Genomic DNA, 12,538 nt, shown 5'->3' with positions numbered 1-12,538 from the left:
CCATCTTTGGAAAACAGTCTCGACCAGTCGAATCATGAACGCCGAGCCAAGTGTGCTGAACTGTCTTGGAATCTCATATGGTCCGTTGTTTCCGGAAGAAAGCACTGAGCGCATAAGGGTTTCATGATTCGACTGGTCGAGACTGGTCGTTCATTTCGCGCCGGAGTTGTCCTTTAAAACAGAGAAGTTTTCCTTTGAGTTTTCCGCGTACAGACGACACCAATGTCGAAACGATCCCACTTCACACGGATCAGCGGAAACGACTAAAAACGCTGTATTATGCTGCCAGGCCATTAGATGGCAATGCTATAGACACTATAGACTGAACTTATAATACACATGTGCATGACGTCATCGTTTTTACAGATTCGCATTTTTGTTGTTTACACGGAGACCATTTTCAAAAATTTGCACTGAAACTCATTTTCAAAAATTTGCGTTTTCAGGCACCCAAAACGCTGTTGTCGTGTAAAATGAACAACCAAAACACATACAAAGTTTTATGTTTTTAGTTGAAAACGGGTGTTGTGTAAAACAGACCCTCAGTTATCTAAAAAAAAAAATAGGCGAAACAGATGAAAAAAAATCCCATCCCACATAGAGTCATCGAGATTTGAGGGCGAGCTCTTATAACATGGACCAGTAAATCCTATTAACTAGCCATAACAAACCTGCAACATCATAGCAACACCCAGGCATCATGATTGTGGATTCAGCAAAACCAAGAATCCATTAACATGAGCGAATGGTCTTTTTTAAATTTTTATACATTTCCCTTTTTATGATAAAAAGAACCACTTTGGATTTCTTGATCTGCTCTTATTAACTTATCGGAAGCTTTGATTAACAATAATAGACTAATCATGCATGTAAATTAGCTAAGATTCAGCAGTTCAGTTCCATGAAAGTGGATGGTGTTATATTAGAGCTGATGTTGGCAGTACATCAACACCTCTGGACAGTATCGTTTTATGCTAAAACTTCATCTGAGATAAGAGCGCTCAAGCTTGTTATGAATAATCAGCTCATTAAAAATCCATTTGGGGTTATAATGTCACAGGGTTGATCACCACAGACAATCCCAGGACTCACCCTTGGCCATAGCTCTTATTTTATAAGGAAAGCAACAAGCAATGTTTAAACCACTCAGAACAACATAGCACCCATATACAGTAGTAATCAAATTATTCAACGCCCATTGCAAATCCGGTGTATTGATAAAATTTACAGGCTGTTTGCAATGAACAAATCAAACAAAAAGTAATTGAAATAGCCCAACACAACACATGTTTCAAGTTGTTTCCCCAAATTCAATGTATTCAACTTATTTATAATAATAATTTTGTATGATTTAGATGTTATAATAGTCTACTTGGACTAAGCTTTGTGACGCACTTCCGTTTTGAAATATAACAACTAATTTACTTTCAGTTATAGTATGTATATTTTCAATATACTTTAGTTATCGAGTTGACTAAACGCCACCTAGAATGAATGTCCGCAAGAAGATTTAAAAAATGTGACATGTTCAAAGACAGGAGAAGAGATATTCTTATGATTACTGTGTAAAGAGTTTTCCAAACTCAACAGAACATGAAGTTTTAATCCAACCCAAGCCGATCTGAGAAAGCAGTAGCTGTTATACATACACAATTATTTCACCACAGGGTGTCATTGCTCAAGATCAGTAACCTACGAACGTTTATTTGAATTAAATATTTTTAATCAATATTCATTGTAATTTTTTATTGTCAATCATTTTACATGTTTATGCCCAAAATATGTAATTAACATTTTTAAGTAGTTCCCTGTCATTCTCCTCTATGCTGTGTGTGTTGCTCTTTAAAATTTATTAAGTATTTAACATCGTTAAAATTATATTGGGCACGGACGTTTTTTTTTTTTTTTTTTTTTTTTTTTTTTTTTTAAGTGAATATCGTTCAGATGTAGAGAAGGAGAGATCAAGAAACTATTATTAAAATTTTACAAGAACTGTATGGCTGTTGTCAATCATATGTTTCATTGCAGGAGGCTTTCTTTTTCATGAAACAGCAAGAGAGGAAGAATCATCACAGGTTTTCTTCATGAGTTCTTATGGGTCTTTTGGACCGGGTAAAGGTGCTGCACCAACGAACATGTCAATAAATAACTATTTTTGGTTGAACTTACTCAGTCTCTGAGTCTAGTATTCCCTTACACTAATAGGGTGTTGCTTATTAAAACATTTGGTAACACTTTAGAATACGGTTCCTTCGTTAATGAATAACTACACAAGAACCAATGAGTAACACAATATTAACAATCTAGTAACTATTATTAACTAACAAGAAACTCTGATTAACGAACTAGTAAGTAATAGCGCACAGATGAAAGTGGTAGTTCACTATTAACAAATCAATAACTACTATTTTTTTAATGCTTCCCAGAGAACTACTGAAAAAGTTTATTAACAATCTAGTAACTACTATTAACTAAAAAGAAACTCTGATTAACGAATTAGGAAGTAATAGTGCACAGATGAAAGTCATACTTCATACTTTTATGGGAATTACTAATTATTTGGATCCATATTCTAAAGTGAAGATCATGGGAACTAACTAGTAATGACTCAAGTGTTACTACATGATCTAGTCATGATTTGTGCAACCAAACACAAAAGTCTTTTCAAGCGTTTGAGATTTTTGGTGAACTTTTGTATACTTTTAGAAAATTTCTTTAGAAGTATAGTAACACTTGAGTCATTATTAGTTAGTTCCCATGATCTTCACTTTAGAATACGGATCCAAATAATTAGTAATTCCCATAGAAGTATGTAGTAACACTTGAGTCATTACTAGTTTGTTCCCATGATTCTTACAGTAGTTACTAATGAAAAGCCAATAAAATGTAGAATCTTCTCACTCAGAAGATATACACACACACACACACACATACACACACACACACACACACACACTGGTACGGGTGGTTTATAAAGACTTTTTCCCCTAAAAAGTTCCATCCTGGTTTATGGGGACCCACCTTTCCCTTTGTCATAGAGATTAATAAGAAATATTAAACTGCTCCTTATGGCATGGGGTAAAAATCTGACTGCTCAGAATTTAATTCTAATGAAACAGTCTGGTAATATGAAGACCTGACAAACTAAAGCACTGTAAGGACAGGGCAGGAGTGGGCGTTTCCTGATTTAATTATGATTTATGAGGACTACCCTGGTTTATCTGGACATCACTCACATACATACACACACACACACACACCTGACCCTTAATTATGAGGACAACCCCGGTTTATCTGGACATCTCACACATACACACACACACCTAACCCTTAATTATGAGGACTAACCTGGTATAACCTGGACTAACTTTACCCATGAGAGTGCCGCATCACTTAAGTTTGTTTCAATACCAGCATATAGAAAAACAAAAGAAATTATCAGCAATTGTTCAACCTGGCTTAAACTTTAAGAGAGATTTCAGAAAACTAACCTGAGTTTGTAATGTGAGATTTAGCAGGTGTGAAGTGAGTGAAGAGCAAAGAGAGAAGAGGGAAAGTGAAATACAGAAATATTTTAGCTTTAAAAATTAAGAAATTAAAAAACCAAAAGGAGAGTTTACTATTTAACCATCACTGACAAATGCATTCACCCACAAGTATTTTTCATAATTGAACCTTGAATGTCAGTCTTAATTTATTCATTAGATTAAGAAGTTTTGTCTAAAGATAGTTTTGAATAAAGCTAAATATTTCCAGTTGATTGGGTTTGGGTTTTGTTAATGTAAAAAGAGAAGATTGTTCAAGACTTGGTAGTATCTAAATGAACATTGCTGACCATTTGGGTTTAACTGGACATCAGTAACCATATGAATCATGCATACACACACACACAACCCTAACTAACCCTTGATTATGGGGACATTTTGGATTTAACTGGACCTCACTCACACACACTCTCAAACACACACAAACACCTAACTAACCCTTGATTATGAGGACATTTTGGGTTTAACTGGACCTCTCACACACACTCTCAAACACACACAAACACCTGACTAACCCTTGATTATGAGGACATTTTGGGTTTAACTGGACCTCATTCTCAAACACACACAAACACCTAACTAACCCCTGATTATGAGGACATTTTGGGTTTAACTGGACCTCTCACACACACTCTCAAACACACACAAACACTTGACTAACCCTTGATTATGAGGACATTTTGGGTTTAACTGGACCTCTCACACACACTCTCAAACACACACAAACACCTGACTAACCCTTGATTATGAGGACATTTTGGGTTTAACTGGACCTCTCACACACACTCTCAAACACACACAAACACTTGACTAACCCTTGATTATGAGGACATTTTGGGTTTAACTGGACCTCTCACACACACTCTCAAACAAACACAAACACTTGACTAACCCTTGATTATGAGGACATTTTGGGTTTAACTGGACCTCATTCTCAAACACACACAAACACCTAACTAACCCTTGATTATGAGGACATTTTGGGTTTAACTGGACCTCATTCTCAAACACACACAAACACCTAACTAACCCTTGATTATGAGGACATTTTGGGTTTAACTGGACCTCATTCTCAAACACACACAAACACCTAACTAACCCTTGATTATGAGGACATTTTGGGTTTAACTGGACCTCATTCTCAAACACACACAAACACCTAACTAACCCTTGATTATGAGGACATTTTGGGTTTAACTGGACCTCATTCTCAAACACACACAAACACCTAACTAACCCCTGATTATGAGGACATTTTGGGTTTAACTGGACCTCACTCACACACACTCTCAAACACACACAAACACTTGACTAACCCTTGATTATGAGGACATTTTGGGTTTAACTGGACCTCTCACACACACACTCTCAAACACACACAAACACCTGACTAACCCTTGATTATGAGGACATTTTGGGTTTAACTGGACCTCATTCTCAAACACACACAAACACCTAACTAACCCCTGATTATGAGGACATTTTGGGTTTAACTGGACCTCTCACACACACTCTCAAACACACACAAACACTTGACTAACCCTTGATTATGAGGACATTTTGGGTTTAACTGGACCTCTCACACACACTCTCAAACACACACAAACACCTAACTAACCCTTGATTATGAGGACATTTTGGGTTTAACTGGACCTCATTCTCAAACACACACAAACACCTAACTAACCCCTGATTATGAGGACATTTTGGGTTTAACTGGACCTCACTCACACACACTCTCAAACACACACAAACACTTGACTAACCCTTGATTATGAGGACATTTTGGGTTTAACTGGACCTCTCACACACACACTCTCAAACACACACAAACACCTGACTAACCCTTGATTATGAGGACATTTTGGGTTTAACTGGACCTCATTCTCAAACACACACAAACACCTAACTAACCCCTGATTATGAGGACATTTTGGGTTTAACTGGACCTCTCACACACACTCTCAAACACACACAAACACTTGACTAACCCTTGATTATGAGGACATTTTGGGTTTAACTGGACCTCTCACACACACTCTCAAACACACACAAACACCTGACTAACCCTTGATTATGAGGACATTTTGGGTTTAACTGGACCTCATTCTCAAACACACACAAACACCTGACTAACCCTTGATTATGAGGACATTTTGGGTTTAACTGGACCTCATTCTCAAACACACACAAACACCTGACTAACCCTTGATTATGAGGACATTTTGGGTTTAACTGGACCTCATTCTCAAACACACACAAACACCTGACTAACCCTTGATTATGAGGACATTTTGGGTTTAACTGGACCTCACTCACACACACTCTCAAACACACACAAACACCTGACTAACCCTTGATTATGAGGACATTTTGGGTTTAACTGGACCTCTCACACGCACTCTCAAACACACACAAACACTTGACTAACCCTTGATTATGAGGACATTTTGGGTTTAACTGGACCTCTCACACACACTCTCAAACACACACAAACACCTGACTAACCCTTGATTATGAGGACATTTTGGGTTTAACTGGACCTCACTCACACACTCTCAAACACCTGACTAACCCTTGATTATGAGGACATTTTGGGTTTAACTGGACCTCATTCTCAAACACACACAAACACCTGACTAACCCTTGATTATGAGGACATTTTGGGTTTAATTGGACCTCATTCTCAAACACACACAAACACCTGACTAACCCTTGATTATGAGGACATTTTGGGTTTAACTGGACCTCACTCACACACACTCTCAAACACACACAAACACCTAACTAACCCTTGATTATGAGGACATTTTGGGTTCAACTGGACCTCACTCACACACACTCTCAAACACACACAAACACCTGACTAACCCTTGATTATGAGGACATTTTGGGTTTAACTGGACCTCACTCACACACACTCTCAAACACACACAAACACCTAACTAACCCTTGATTATGAGGACATTTTGGGTTTAACTGGACCTCACTCACACACACTCTCAAACACACACAAACACCTAACTAACCCTTGATTATGAGGACATTTTGGGTTTAACTGGACCTCACTCACACACACTCTCAAACACCTGACTAACCCTTGATTATGAGGACATTTTGGGTTTAACTGGACCTCATTCTCAAACACACACAAACACCTGACTAACCCTTGATTATGAGGACATTTTGAGTTTAACTGGACCTCACTCACACACACTCTCAAACACACACAAACACCTGACTAACCCTTGATTATGAGGACATTTTGGGTTTAACTGGACCTCTCACACACACTCTCAAACACACACAAACACTTGACTAACCCTTGATTATGAGGACATTTTGGGTTTAACTGGACCTCATTCTCAAACACACACAAACACCTGACTAACCCTTGATTATGAGGACATTTTGGGTTTAACTGGACCTCATTCTCAAACACACACAAACACCTGACTAACCCTTGATTATGAGGACATTTTGGGTTTAACTGGACCTCATTCTCAAACACACACAAACACCTAACTAACCCCTGATTATGAGGACATTTTGGGTTTAACTGGACCTCATTCTCAAACACACACAAACACCTGACTAACCCCTTGATTATGAGGACATTTTGGGTTTAACTGGACCTCATTCTCAAACACACACAAACACCTGACTAACCCTTGATTATGAGGACATTTTGGGTTTAACTGGACCTCATTCTCAAACACACACAAACACCTGACTAACCCTTGATTATGAGGACATTTTGGGTTTAACTGGACCTCATTCTCAAACACACACAAACACCTGACTAACCCTTGATTATGAGGACATTTTGGGTTTAATTGGACCTCATTCTCAAACACACACAAACACCTGACTAACCCTTGATTATGAGGACATTTTGGGTTTAACTGGACCTCACTCACACACACTCTCAAACACACACAAACACCTAACTAACCCTTGATTATGAGGACATTTTGGGTTCAACTGGACCTCACTCACACACACTCTCAAACACACACAAACACCTGACTAACCCTTGATTATGAGGACATTTTGGGTTTAACTGGACCTCACTCACACACACTCTCAAACACACACAAACACCTAACTAACCCTTGATTATGAGGACATTTTGGGTTCAACTGGACCTCACTCACACACACTCTCAAACACACACAAACACCTGACTAACCCTTGATTATGAGGACATTTTGGGTTTAACTGGACCTCACTCACACACACTCTCAAACACACACAAACACCTAACTAACCCTTGATTATGAGGACATTTTGGGTTTAACTGGACCTCTCACACACACTCTCAAACACACACAAACACTTGACTAACCCTTGATTATGAGGACATTTTGGGTTTAACTGGACCTCATTCTCAAACACACACAAACACCTGACTAACCCCTTGATTATGAGGACATTTTGGGTTTAACTGGACCTCATTCTCAAACACACACAAACACCTGACTAACCCTTGATTATGAGGACATTTTGGGTTTAACTGGACCTCACTCACACACACTCTCAAACACACACAAACACCTGACTAACCCTTGATTATGAGGACATTTTGGGTTTAACTGGACCTCTCACACGCACTCTCAAACACACACAAACACTTGACTAACCCTTGATTATGAGGACATTTTGGGTTTAACTGGACCTCACTCACACACTCTCAAACACCTGACTAACCCTTGATTATGAGGACATTTTGGGTTTAACTGGACCTCATTCTCAAACACACACAAACACCTGACTAACCCTTGATTATGAGGACATTTTGGGTTTAATTGGACCTCATTCTCAAACACACACAAACACCTGACTAACCCTTGATTATGAGGACATTTTGGGTTTAACTGGACCTCACTCACACACACTCTCAAACACACACAAACACCTAACTAACCCTTGATTATGAGGACATTTTGGGTTCAACTGGACCTCACTCACACACACTCTCAAACACACACAAACACCTAACTAACCCTTGATTATGAGGACATTTTGGGTTTAATTGGACCTCATTCTCAAACACACACAAACACCTAACTAACCCTTGATTATGAGGACATTTTGGGTTCAACTGGACCTCACTCACACACACTCTCAAACACACACAAACACCTAACTAACCCTTGATTATGAGGACATTTTGGGTTTAATTGGACCTCATTCTCAAACACACACAAACACCTGACTAACCCTTGATTATGAGGACATTTTGGGTTTAATTGGACCTCATTCTCAAACACACACAAACACCTAACTAACCCTTGATTATGAGGACATTTTGGGTTTAACTGGACCTCACTCACACACACTCTCAAACACACACAAACACCTGACTAACCCTTGATTATGAGGACATTTTGGGTTTAACTGGACCTCACTCACACACACTCTCAAACACACACAAACACCTAACTAACCCTTGATTATGAGGACATTTTGGGTTTAACTGGACCTCACTCACACACACTCTCAAACACACACAAACACCTAACTAACCCTTGATTATGAGGACATTTTGGGTTTAACTGGACCTCACTCACACACACTCTCAAACACCTGACTAACCCTTGATTATGAGGACATTTTGGGTTTAACTGGACCTCATTCTCAAACACACACAAACACCTGACTAACCCTTGATTATGAGGACATTTTGAGTTTAACTGGACCTCACTCACACACACTCTCAAACACACACAAACACTTGACTAACCCTTGATTATGAGGACATTTTGGGTTTAACTGGACCTCATTCTCAAACACACACAAACACCTGACTAACCCTTGATTATGAGGACATTTTGGGTTTAACTGGACCTCACTCACACACACTCTCAAACACACACAAACACCTAACTAACCCTTGATTATGAGGACATTTTGGGTTCAACTGGACCTCACTCACACACACTCTCAAACACACACAAACACCTGACTAACCCTTGATTATGAGGACATTTTGGGTTTAACTGGACCTCACTCACACACACTCTCAAACACACACAAACACCTAACTAACCCTTGATTATGAGGACATTTTGGGTTTAACTGGACCTCACTCACACACACTCTCAAACACACACAAACACCTAACTAACCCTTGATTATGAGGACATTTTGGGTTTAACTGGACCTCACTCACACACACTCTCAAACACCTGACTAACCCTTGATTATGAGGACATTTTGGGTTTAACTGGACCTCATTCTCAAACACACACAAACACCTGACTAACCCTTGATTATGAGGACATTTTGAGTTTAACTGGACCTCACTCACACACACTCTCAAACACACACAAACACCTGACTAACCCTTGATTATGAGGACATTTTGGGTTTAACTGGACCTCTCACACACACTCTCAAACACACACAAACACTTGACTAACCCTTGATTATGAGGACATTTTGGGTTTAACTGGACCTCATTCTCAAACACACACAAACACCTGACTAACCCTTGATTATGAGGACATTTTGGGTTTAACTGGACCTCTCACACACACTCTCAAACACACACAAACACTTGACTAACCCTTGATTATGAGGACATTTTGGGTTTAACTGGACCTCATTCTCAAACACACACAAACACCTGACTAACCCTTGATGAGGACATTTTGGGTTTAACTGGACCTCATTCTCAAACACACACAAACACCTGACTAACCCTTGATTATGAGGACATTTTGGGTTTAACTGGACCTCATTCTCAAACACACACAAACACCTGACTAACCCTTGATTATGAGGATATTTTGGGTTTAACTGGACCTCATTCTCAAACACACACAAACACCTGACTAACCCTTGATTATGAGGACATTTTGGGTTTAACTGGACCTCTCAAACACACACAAACACCTGACTAACCCTTGATTATGAGGACATTTTGGGTTTAACTGGACCTCACTCACACACACTCTCAAACACACACAAACACCTAACTAACCCTTGATTATGAGGACATTTTGGGTTCAACTGGACCTCACTCACACACACTCTCAAACACACACAAACACCTGACTAACCCTTGATTATGAGGACATTTTGGGTTTAACTGGACCTTATTCTCAAACACACACAAACACCTAACTAACCCTTGATTATGAGGACAGTTTGGGTTTAACTGGACCTCACTCACACACACTCTCAAACACACACAAACACCTAACTAACCCTTGATTATGAGGACATTTTGGGTTTAACTGGACCTCTCACACACACTGTCAAACACACACAAACACCTGACTAACCCTTGATTACGAGGACAAACTGGGTTTAAATGGACATCACTATTAACTCCACACATAGCAGGAGTACCTGTATTAGAGTTAACCATACTAAACCAAATCAACTATTCTACATTAAAGAGTGAATTCACAAATGATTGTGCATCTTTTTGCTGCCACTAAACCTGTAAAAGTAATACACACACCTAAGGAAATAGTGCTACAATGTGCTGTTGCTATATCAACCAACATATACACATGTGGTGCAAAATGAACCTGGTTGGAGAAAATTCAGTGATCAAAGATCAGCAAGTTTTACACTTCATAAAAGACTAGTTAAAGGGCAATTAGATGAAGCAACTAGACAGCCAATAAAAACTAACAAAATTAAACTGAAAGGGCAATTTTTATTTTGCAAATGGTAAAAAAAAGCTCAACAACTGAGATCTAATAAGGCCATTATTAGAGATGCACCGATTGATCGGCTTGGGACCGGAATTGGCCGATTTTCACGTGATCGGCCATGACCGGCGATCGGCCGGTCAGTCTGACATATGCCGATTTTATACTGGTCAAACGCACTCTGGGCGCCGCATGATTAACATCGCTGAACATCAGCATCACACGTGCACACAGAACGCACATGTAGAAAACCTCGTGAATTACGGCCGTTTCACACCGCAAGCGTGAGAGGCGCGTATTTTTTTCGCCGTGCATGTTAATCAGTGAATGCATCACACCGGGAGCGGGAGCAGAGCGTCAAGCAGGAGCGTCGCGTGAGCAGCAGTGAAGCGGTTTCGGCGCAGAGTCTATTTTTGCTGCGCTGCTCACACTCAATTAAAATGAAAGCACACTTTTTTTGATGGGCAAAATAAATATGATTTCACACAAAAAGTGCCCAAAATGCACAGAATTTGCATGTCTAGTGTGTTTTAACAAGAACTGGAGTAGGCCATGTCAGAAAAGAAAATGAAGAAGACTCAAATATTTATAGAAAATTCACCCATTTAATCTTGTTTATATTATTCAGTTTGGGTAGAAGTATATGGTGTTTTATAAAAAAAAATATAGAAAATAAATATTTGTGTGTGCTGTAAAGTGGTTAGAAAAAATGAAATCGGCTAAAATCGGTATCGGCAGGTCAAACTCGTAAAAATCGGAATCGGCCTAGAAAATTGTAATCGGTGCATCTCTAACCATTATGGGACTAAAGTGCATGAGGGAGTGTGCCTCAAAATGACCTCAGCAACACACTGGAAATAAAACCAAATTAAAATTGCCTTCCAGTAAATGCATGTATTTGTACATTTCTTTCAAAACCGTGTTTTAATAAAAGTAAATAAAAGGATGTCTTGAACACTCTTCTGGCCCAACAACACTTTAGAGAACAAAACCCACAGACATTAAAGGTTGTATCAGCGATTTCAGGCCCAAAAAAGGCCCAAACATAAATGATCACATTCATCTAATCTTTCCTAACGATCCGCTAGCTGGCCGCCCCATAAGTATGCCGTCAAAAAACAGCGTCTCTGTAGGCAGCCTAGGCTCTGAGATCTGCACACAAAAACAATAGGTTTCACCAACCACTCAAAACCAAAATAAACAGTGTTCCAAACAATCACCGACAGTTCCAACCAATCACCGCAAAATCTCAAACCACCACACCCCCACCTTTTGTGTGCAGATCTCAGAGCCTAGGCTGCCTACAGAGACACGGTTTTTGGA

This window comes from Siphateles boraxobius, unplaced genomic scaffold, assembly GCF_051911475.1.
Source record: "Siphateles boraxobius isolate OS27281-9 unplaced genomic scaffold, OSU_SipBor_1 2, whole genome shotgun sequence".
Taxonomy (NCBI): Eukaryota; Metazoa; Chordata; class Actinopteri; order Cypriniformes; family Leuciscidae; genus Siphateles; species Siphateles boraxobius.
The sequence above is the reverse complement of the archived record's forward strand: the minus strand, read 5'-3'. Positions refer to the sequence as shown.